The sequence below is a fragment of the Poecilia mexicana genome, unplaced genomic scaffold (assembly GCF_051168715.1).
Source record: "Poecilia mexicana isolate PSO_F unplaced genomic scaffold, ASM5116871v1 scaffold_15, whole genome shotgun sequence".
Classification (NCBI taxonomy): domain Eukaryota; kingdom Metazoa; phylum Chordata; class Actinopteri; order Cyprinodontiformes; family Poeciliidae; genus Poecilia; species Poecilia mexicana.
This window is the reverse complement of record NW_028263384.1, coordinates 17,757,740-17,766,595: the sequence shown is the minus strand read 5'-3', so window position 1 is coordinate 17,766,595 and position 8,856 is coordinate 17,757,740.

Genomic DNA, 8,856 nt, shown 5'->3' with positions numbered 1-8,856 from the left:
AGGTTTTTTTTTTTTCAGTCTCATTGAACGTTGCCGTCTCAAACATTGTGTCCTGCTGTAGTTTAAAGTGGGGAAAATACGGTGCTGGAAAAAGTATTTGACTCTTTTCGTTTATGTTTTGCTTTTTTGCCACACCTAGATATTTCAGATCATCAGATAAATTTTAACATCAGACAATGATAACCTGTAAATAGTTAATACAAAATTATGATTTAATTCATTAAGAAAAAAAATCCATCTAAAGCAACCTGATTATATGTGAAAAAAATAACTCTGCCCAGTTATATATAATTTTTTTTTTGTCGTTTTGTATTTGTTCTATTACTGCATTAGTTCACTAAATATCTTTTTTTGTAAAATTAACATAGTTTTTCAGGAAAAAAAAAACAGCAACATACCTTCAGTCAAGCATGGTAGTGGTAGTGTGGTGACCTTGGACTGCTTTGCTTTGTTTCAGCATTGAGAACTGAAGTATGCAGTTCAGGCGTGTAAACTTTTCTTGCTTTGTCTTAAAACAATACTGCAAATAGGAGATGAACAGAATTCCCCCACAATTATGTAAATCTCATTCCCAGTTATCACAAACAACTCGTGCTAGTTGTTCCCGTCAAGGTAGCTGATTATTGACTTATGGGGCAATTATTTCTTCATATGGCGCAAGGTTGGTTGGTTTTTTTCATTGAATAAGTGCAATCATCATTTTTTAAACTACTTTTAATATTTACTGAGGTTTTCTTTGATATTAAGATAAATGTGATTACCAAAACTATTGAAATGTTAGAAAATAAATACAAACAATACAAACAGGACAAAACTGTAAGGGAACAAATGTTATTTTTTTCTCTCTCTCTGTTCTGTAAAAATTAAATGTCACAAGGTCCAGCCATCCTTTACACTTAACATGGAATTTGCAGGTACTGTTTTCCTATGAAAATGTGCTTCCATTAATAAACTCAATGAACTCTTATAGCGCAAGACTCCACTGGTGAAGAAAAGGCATGTTGAGGCTTGTTTAAAGTTTGCTGCAGAAGATTTGGGCAAGATAATAAAAGTCTAGTCAGACGATTCCAGAAATGAATGTTTGGATGTAATTTTTCTGAGGGAAGAATGGCGCTGCACATCACCACCAAAACACACCGACGGTGAAGTTTGGCGGTGAGAACATCCAGGGTTTGGCTTGTTTCCAGCGTTTGTTTCCCGCAGACCTCACAATGAAGGAACAGTCATTGTAGAATAGTACTGACATATTCTTGATAAGAACTTTGGGAAACAAGGGTGAATTTTTCAGCCAGAAAATGATCCGAAACACAAAAGAAAACTCTCAACCGGTTTCAGAAAAACAGAAAAGTAACCCGACAGAATAGCAGACTGAAAAAAGATCTGAAGCTCAGACAGCAAAGAAGACTCTCTAGGAACTGTCAAGATTTGAAGACATTTTTTGTGTGTGTGTGGGGGGGGGGGGGGATCAAAATCACATGTGAACAAGGCACTGGGCTAGTTTCTACATACAGAAGATATAGAAACTAGCCCAATGCATTTGACTAACAAATCACAAAGGAGTTGGACAAAAAAAAAAACTCCTCTACAAAGCAGATTGTTTTGGGGGGGGTGGGGGGGGAATGCAAGAGTTTAATTTAAAACAAATAAAGAGCCCTGACTGTAGCTCATCCAGCTGAGACAGAGAGAACACGGTGGAGGAGGTTTGAACAATGATTTGTTCCAGCGTGGCCCTCAGCAGACCCATTATCTGCCAATTTAGGACAGTTCACTTCCTCGTCAACATCCTGGTCTCTGGCAAAATCTCTGTCTCATCCCTCTTTGTCTCATTACGGGAGCCGCTTGTCAAGTTAGGTCAGAGAAGTGGAATAACTGATGAGCAGCACCTCCTTCTCCCCTCCTCTGCCGGGATTTGATTTGCAGCGGCAGGACAGTGGTTGAAGAGGAGAGGGAGGGTCTGAGCGGTGGATGACATAAGCGCAGGGTTTTAATGAGGGGCTGGATGGAATATCGTCATCTTCTATATATCTGTCACTCATGCTCTTTTTTTTTTTTTTAACAGTGCACCTCCCCCACAGTGAGATAATAAGAGAGCTGGGGGGCAAAGTCAGGGTTGAGAGGAAAAGGAAGAGAAAGGGCTCGGTTGTGAGGGGAGTGAAGCTTATCACTTATTTATTGGCTGTAAAATCTTCCCCCTCCTGTTTTGTTTTCTCGTTTTATTAGCCCGGTCTGATTTTATACGTCAAACATTTCTATATCCCCCCCTGAAGCAGTAAAGAAAGGAGATGAGATTTAATTACAGAACTACAGTCTGACCTGTGTTTGGAGCCCAAATAGCGTCGTCATTATTCACTGTTTCTCCTCCTCTGTGTACGTGTGCGCTACTGTACAGCCGCTATTCTAAAGGAGGTCGCACCTAATCCCTCTGAATTATTAAAGAGTTGATTTCAAATTAACTTTACCGTGTTACCTGCCATTAATGCTAGCTGAAATCTGGCCGTTTTGACGGTTGTGTTTATAGTTGGGTGTGTGCTCAGGTGTCAGAACACAGCCACAGTGTTTATTCTGTATTTGGGGTAAATAGGTGATGCACCGGCAGCTGCGGTCGTAGCAGGTGTGTTTGAGCTGTATATGCAGGAGTACAACACACCCCGGCCTGCTGCAGGACCCCAGCCGGCCGTACCTGTGTGTGGAAAGCTTCGCAGCTGTTCTTTGTGTGTGTGTGTGTGTGTGGGGGGGGGGGGTGTGTGTGTGTGTTTTGGTTTTTTTTGTCAATTGGTCAGAAAGTGACGGAGTTGAAATGGGTGCTGGTTTTCTGTATTTCTCCCCTTTTCCTCCTGTATGTCACTATAAGAGAGTTCCACATGCTATTGCTAATGTGTAGCGTGATTATAAATACAGCTGGAGATTCAGTTGTAAACAAATGAATCTAGAATTACATGCAGCAATTAAAAGTCAACGAATGGAGATAAACGATTACTCAAGCGTCCAATTATTTGCAATTACTTTCATTAAAATTTCTTGCAGGCTTGCTTACATGTCCGGTCCTCTGAGGACTGGTAACTGTCTTGACTTGCAAATGATCCCAGAGTGGAATGATGGATTCACTGTTTAGAGATGGACTCATTACAGTTTGCAGATTGATGGATGGCAGCTGTCACCTCTCTAAGATATTCCCTAATGCATTGTCTTCTCTTTTTGTTGACACACTCATCAGATCAGTGAGTTCCTCCCCCTACCCTCCCCCCACCCATTTATCTCTCTAGTTCAGTTTTTTTTGGGGGGAGAAATAAAGTTTTCCCCTAATTTTTTTTTTTTTTTTTTTTGGAAAACTCAGTTTCCAAAAATCCAAACCAAACCTTCAGAATGTCACTTTTCCAACCAAAGAAACACATGGCAGAACAGAAAGACTTTAAATCTGTTTGCTGAGGTGTATTTGCGAACAAACTGGGTTTAAGCAACAAGATTAAACCCACAGCATCAGATTGTAGCTATGGCAGCACAACAATCAAATTATGAAGAATGTTCTTTGCATTTTTACAAAGCAAACGTGCCAATTCCTTTAAATCTTAAATTTAAATTTTAGATCATTTTAAAAATTGTCCTCTGAAACCGTTAAATCAAATTTACTAACTTTCTTCTTCTCCATGAACAAAGGGGAAAAAATTCTAGATCTATGGTCTGTGTTAAAATTTAAGTGTCTTTTTTGGTGGAGCTCGAAGAAGTGAAGCAGCTCCTTGGTTGGCTTTGTCTTGAACCGGCTCTGGTTTGGAGGAAAAAACCCTGAGTATCCCAAAAGATAAGACGAAAGACTTTATATAGACTGATTCCACATGTCTGAAAGACTTTATTTCTGTTATTTATAATGATTTTCTGCTTAGAGGTAATAAAAGATGACCTTTTGAATAAGAATATTACATCAGACCAATAAAAATAACTATTTCTAATTATAAAAATAAGAGCTTAATGAAAAGCATGTTTAATACCCACAAGTAGGCTTAAAGGTTATTTTAAAAATTTACATTTCATCGCTTATATTGTAAAATTAACCTTCTAGTACATTGAAAAATACTTGTCAGGTGACAAGATCCTGGATCCTATGATCCCGTTTTATATTAAACACCCAATACTTATCAGTATCAATACTTATCTCTGAATAATAAGAATAGTAAAGCAAGCTTCAGCTCATTTTAAAACTTTTAAATGCAGCAAATATAAATAAATCCTTGCGTAAGACAGGTAGAAGAAATAAGGACCTTGTTGGTTCCAAGTAGGCAATTTCTTAATGGTGTATTTAAATGAGTAATGCACTAAATAGCATGGACCGCTCTGCAGCAGTGGGAGTTTACTCATCTAATGAGGCATGCTGAAGTATGGAGGAAGAGAGGGGGGGAGTCCAGATAAATCTGAAGGCGCTCTGATTTGCCTCAGATGGGAGATCTTCATGATTAATACCAGAAAAACAAGGAGACGAGGAGGAGAAAAGGTAGGATTGATACATATGAAAGGAATGAGTGGGATGAGTGGGAGTTAAAGGAGGGAGAAGGGTGAATGTTTGAGGGAGAGGCTGGGTGGTGGTTCAGAGAAACAGTGTTGGACGGATGAACACTTCTTGGAGGAGTCTAAGTTCCAGCATCAGTGTCACTTTTTCATCTGGGGCCCCTCAAAGCTTTTGACATGTTCATTTTTCTACTTTCACTCTTCGTGCTGCGAGGCACCGTGAACTGTGGAGCATTGTGTACACAGGTGTGTTGCCTTTGTAGCCCCAGTTTGCCACAGGTAAACTTCACTGAGCTGGCAATGCATCTTAAGGAAAGTTTAAAAAAAAAAGAAAACATACAATGCATATAAGCATTCCTCCCTGATGTCATGTTATAGCCGTAATGTTACACTGGATTTCACTGGGGGTTAAAAACTCAGAGCAGTGCTTAATTATGAACTGAGTGGACAAGGATGAATAGTTCTGAAAATGTTTTACAAATAAAAATCTGAAAAGATTTGTCTGCATTTGTTATCAGAACCGCCTTTCCAGAGCTCAGTCAGAGTGGATGGCAAGGGTCTGTGGAAACGTATTCTAGTCAAATCACAGATTGTCAGTTGGATTTAACATCTGGAATTTGACTATGCCAGGACTAAGATTTAGAAGCACTGATCTAAGATGTTGTTTCGTTGCTCTGGATGTATGTTCAAGGTTGTTGTCATGCTAGAACGTAAAATGACGCTGTTCTCCAGTCTGTTCCAGCATCTAACAGGTTTTCTTCCCGTTTTGCCCTGTTTCAGAGATTTCCTTCTCGTAATGCGTTTTACATGAAGGCAAAAATGTTTAACGCTACATTTCAAATGTTACATATTTCTTTTGTGAGGTTGAATTCAGGCTAACTTTACAAATATGGGGAGGGGCGAATGCATTTACTGAATGCCTGTAAAATATTGCAGTGGATGACAGAGGGAGCCAACATCAGCGGTATGCGTGGGCCTTTTTTTTGGGATGAGGGCCACATGAAAGGCAAATGAATATAAATTCTGCTAGTATGGAGCAGTGTGCTCTGTTCGTGGTACTGGTCTGCACACAGTAGCACTGACAGGGCCGTGGACTCAAACAGCATAATGCAAACAGAGCGGCCATTCATCAACCATTTAGGATTCTAACCCTCGTCCGCTTTGAAATCCGTGCCAAAACGCCAACTCAGAAAAACCAAGAGATGCCCACATAGCGAGCCCACATCAAACACAAAGATCCATGGCCAACAGTTATTGATCCGGAGGTCTATTTTTTGTTGGTGGAAATCGTTGGTAACACGAACCAGTCCGATGTCGTGTTTCAAATTTCAGCTGGGGAGAAACGGGCAAAGGCCGCTTCAAATGAAGCCGCGGTAATACGTTCAACATCTCATGAATTATGAATATAGTAGACACTTTAGAGCCCTCCTGTGCTCAACAGCTGTTTTTGAATCAGAGCACAGAGCAGTGTTAGCTGTTGCCATGGTAACTTTGGGATACACTAGAGTGTCGCCGTGAAGTGTCGGAAGTGGAAACGCTAAAAGTATCGATAGATAGACAGACAGACAGACAGACAGACAGACAGACAGACTGACTGACTGTTTTTGCTGTGGATACGAGACGTTGCCAGGTGGAAGGTGGAGAAAAACAAGGGTTAAAATGAGAAAACTTACTGAGTGTCAACTCTAAAAGTCAGGCCACAGAAGAATCCAACACATGACGACAAACAGCCAGAGAGTTTAAATATTATAGTGGCATAGTTACAATCCACAAAATGAATTGAATTGAATTTCAAAATAACAATGCCCCACTTTGTGCATATCAGAATGAAATTTTGTTACACCATAGTAATAGAAAATATAATTACTCTTATTTGTTTCTTTTACCCTACAGTCCTTGGTTTCGCTTGTTTAAACCCACTGAATAAATTAACAATGAGTCGTATTCATGCAGATTTTATATTTTAAAGTTATATTTAAGGAATTGAAAGAGCAACGTCTGGCAGGAAAAAAATGTTTTGACTTTTGTATTTGTATACACTTGGACTTTCCAGTGTTCAGACATGCAGACATGGATGGTTACCAGAAAGACTTAAAATTAAATTAAAAATAATCAGGGAGTTTTATGCCCCTCAATGTCTCAGTTTAAACTCCTCTCATTAAATAATAAATAAGTCTCCATTTGTGAAGATTGAAGGGGGGTTACAATGCAAACTTCAATATCTGAATGTTTTTTTTGTTGATTTTTTTACTTCCATTCAGGTTTCTACTGTTTCTGCAAACACTTCAAGAAAAAAAGAGCATTTTACTGGGCAACAATTTATTGTTTTGTTGATATCTGCAAAGCAACAGTAACAGAAATAAACAAATGAAAATGGTATGTCTTATCATTTCTTTAAACAAGAAAAAGGATAGTAATAATGATTATAATAATTGTTGTTTAATAGTTATTAAAGGACCACTCACATTTTTTAATTTAAGAGTTTGTACAGAAAGGAGAGCTGTCATGTTGCAAAGATTTTCTCAACCATAATTACGGTGAAAAATAAAATGAAGAGATGCACAAGGAATACGAAGTGCAAAGCAACTGTAATGTGTAGTAATGAACAAGAAAAACAAGATCTAAGCCGAAATAAATAAGAAAATTATCAAAATACAGACAGTTGAAAACCAAACCCCATCATGATTTAAAAAAAATATATATATAAAAATCACTTTCTTTGACCCATTTACAATAAATTTCACACTAAAATTTGCCAAAACATTCATATGGAATAACAATTTTTTTTTGTTTTGTTTCAACTATTTTACTAAGCACTCTGTGTCACAGGACCAAACACTCCTCTGGACACACATTTAACCTACACGAAAGCGGGGGGCGCAGCACTGGACCATAAAATCCTTATGCCTAATAAAATTGGTGCAAATGTTCCCAAAACGCTCCCTCAGCCTTCTGTGCAGCGGCCCGATGTGGTTTATGACTCAGAAAATAAGAAGCAGCAGCACCTGCTCTCTGTGAAGGTGACATTAACTGGAAGATTGTAATACATTGATTTCCCACCTGTCACATGACGTTGGTGCCCTGTGATTGGCTGACAGGAGGGATGGCGGTGTTGTTTACAGACAGTTGTCATTAGGGGGCATCACCCACCATGGCCGCACCGGAAGCAGGACTGAGTCAGGATACATTTTCCCACTGCTGCGTCCTGTCCGTCAACATTCACAATTAAACTCTGGGTGATTCTTTAAAATACCAACAAATAACAAAAAATAAAAATAAAAAAAATAAAAAATACCAGTGAAAGTTAAGAATTTCGAGTCAGAAAGGGCAGCTCATGCTGTATTGAAGTGTTTGTTTCAGTTAAATTCGATGATTATGGCTTAAATCTGACCCAGCTATTCAGAAATGTGAATATTTCTTAAGAGCAATAAAAGGGTGACTTGTATCAGAGAAAAGTTATCCCACTAACAAGCCTCTGCATGTGCTGCATATTTGTTGTTTGAATTGTGGGTTTGGGAGTCTCTTATTTTCCTCTTGTCCATATTTCACAGGTTCTCTGCGGGGTTCAAGTCAGCTGAGTTTTATGCTGGTTAAACCCAGAAACAATACTGAAGTCATCAAAGCAGATATCACTAATTTAGTCAGAATGGGGAGCCACCAAGCCCTGCTGCAAAACTAAATGTAACATCTCCGTAATGCTTGTCAGCAGAGGGAAGCACGAAGGGCTCTAATGTTTCCTGGTAGGTGGCTGCTCTGACGCTGGACAACGGACTGTCACCAGAATACGACATGCCTCTCTCTGGGGAACCTTCATAATGGACTTCAGGCAACTTCGATTATGTGCGGCATGCTCAACTTTCTAATAATATGCTTGGATATAACACTCTGCACAGCTAGCTGCTTTAGTTAGGACCTTTTATGGCTTACCTTCCTTGTGGTGTGTGTCAGTGAGGGTCTGCTGGAGAACTGTTAGGTTAACAGTCTTACCCCATGGTTGTGAATACAATAACTTTATATTTCTGTAGAAGCAATGCTTTTTTTTTTTTTTTTTTTTTACTCGTCTCATGTTATATTCTCATATTCTGAACTTTGGGTTTTCATTAGCTGTATGCTGCAATCATCAAACATTAATAAATGCTTCCTGTGTGTAATAATCTCTATTCTACTGCATAGGAGTTTCAGTTTATTGAATTTGTGAACTAAATGAATGTTCCTCCTGAGATGCCTGGGCGTCATGGACGATCATGTGAGTTATGCGGGGCAGCTTACATGTAACTTCCATTGACTTTGACAATTTAATATCAAATCCTAGAAAAAGAAGAAAAACAAACCCTCATTAAACAGCTGTAATGTCTTAAA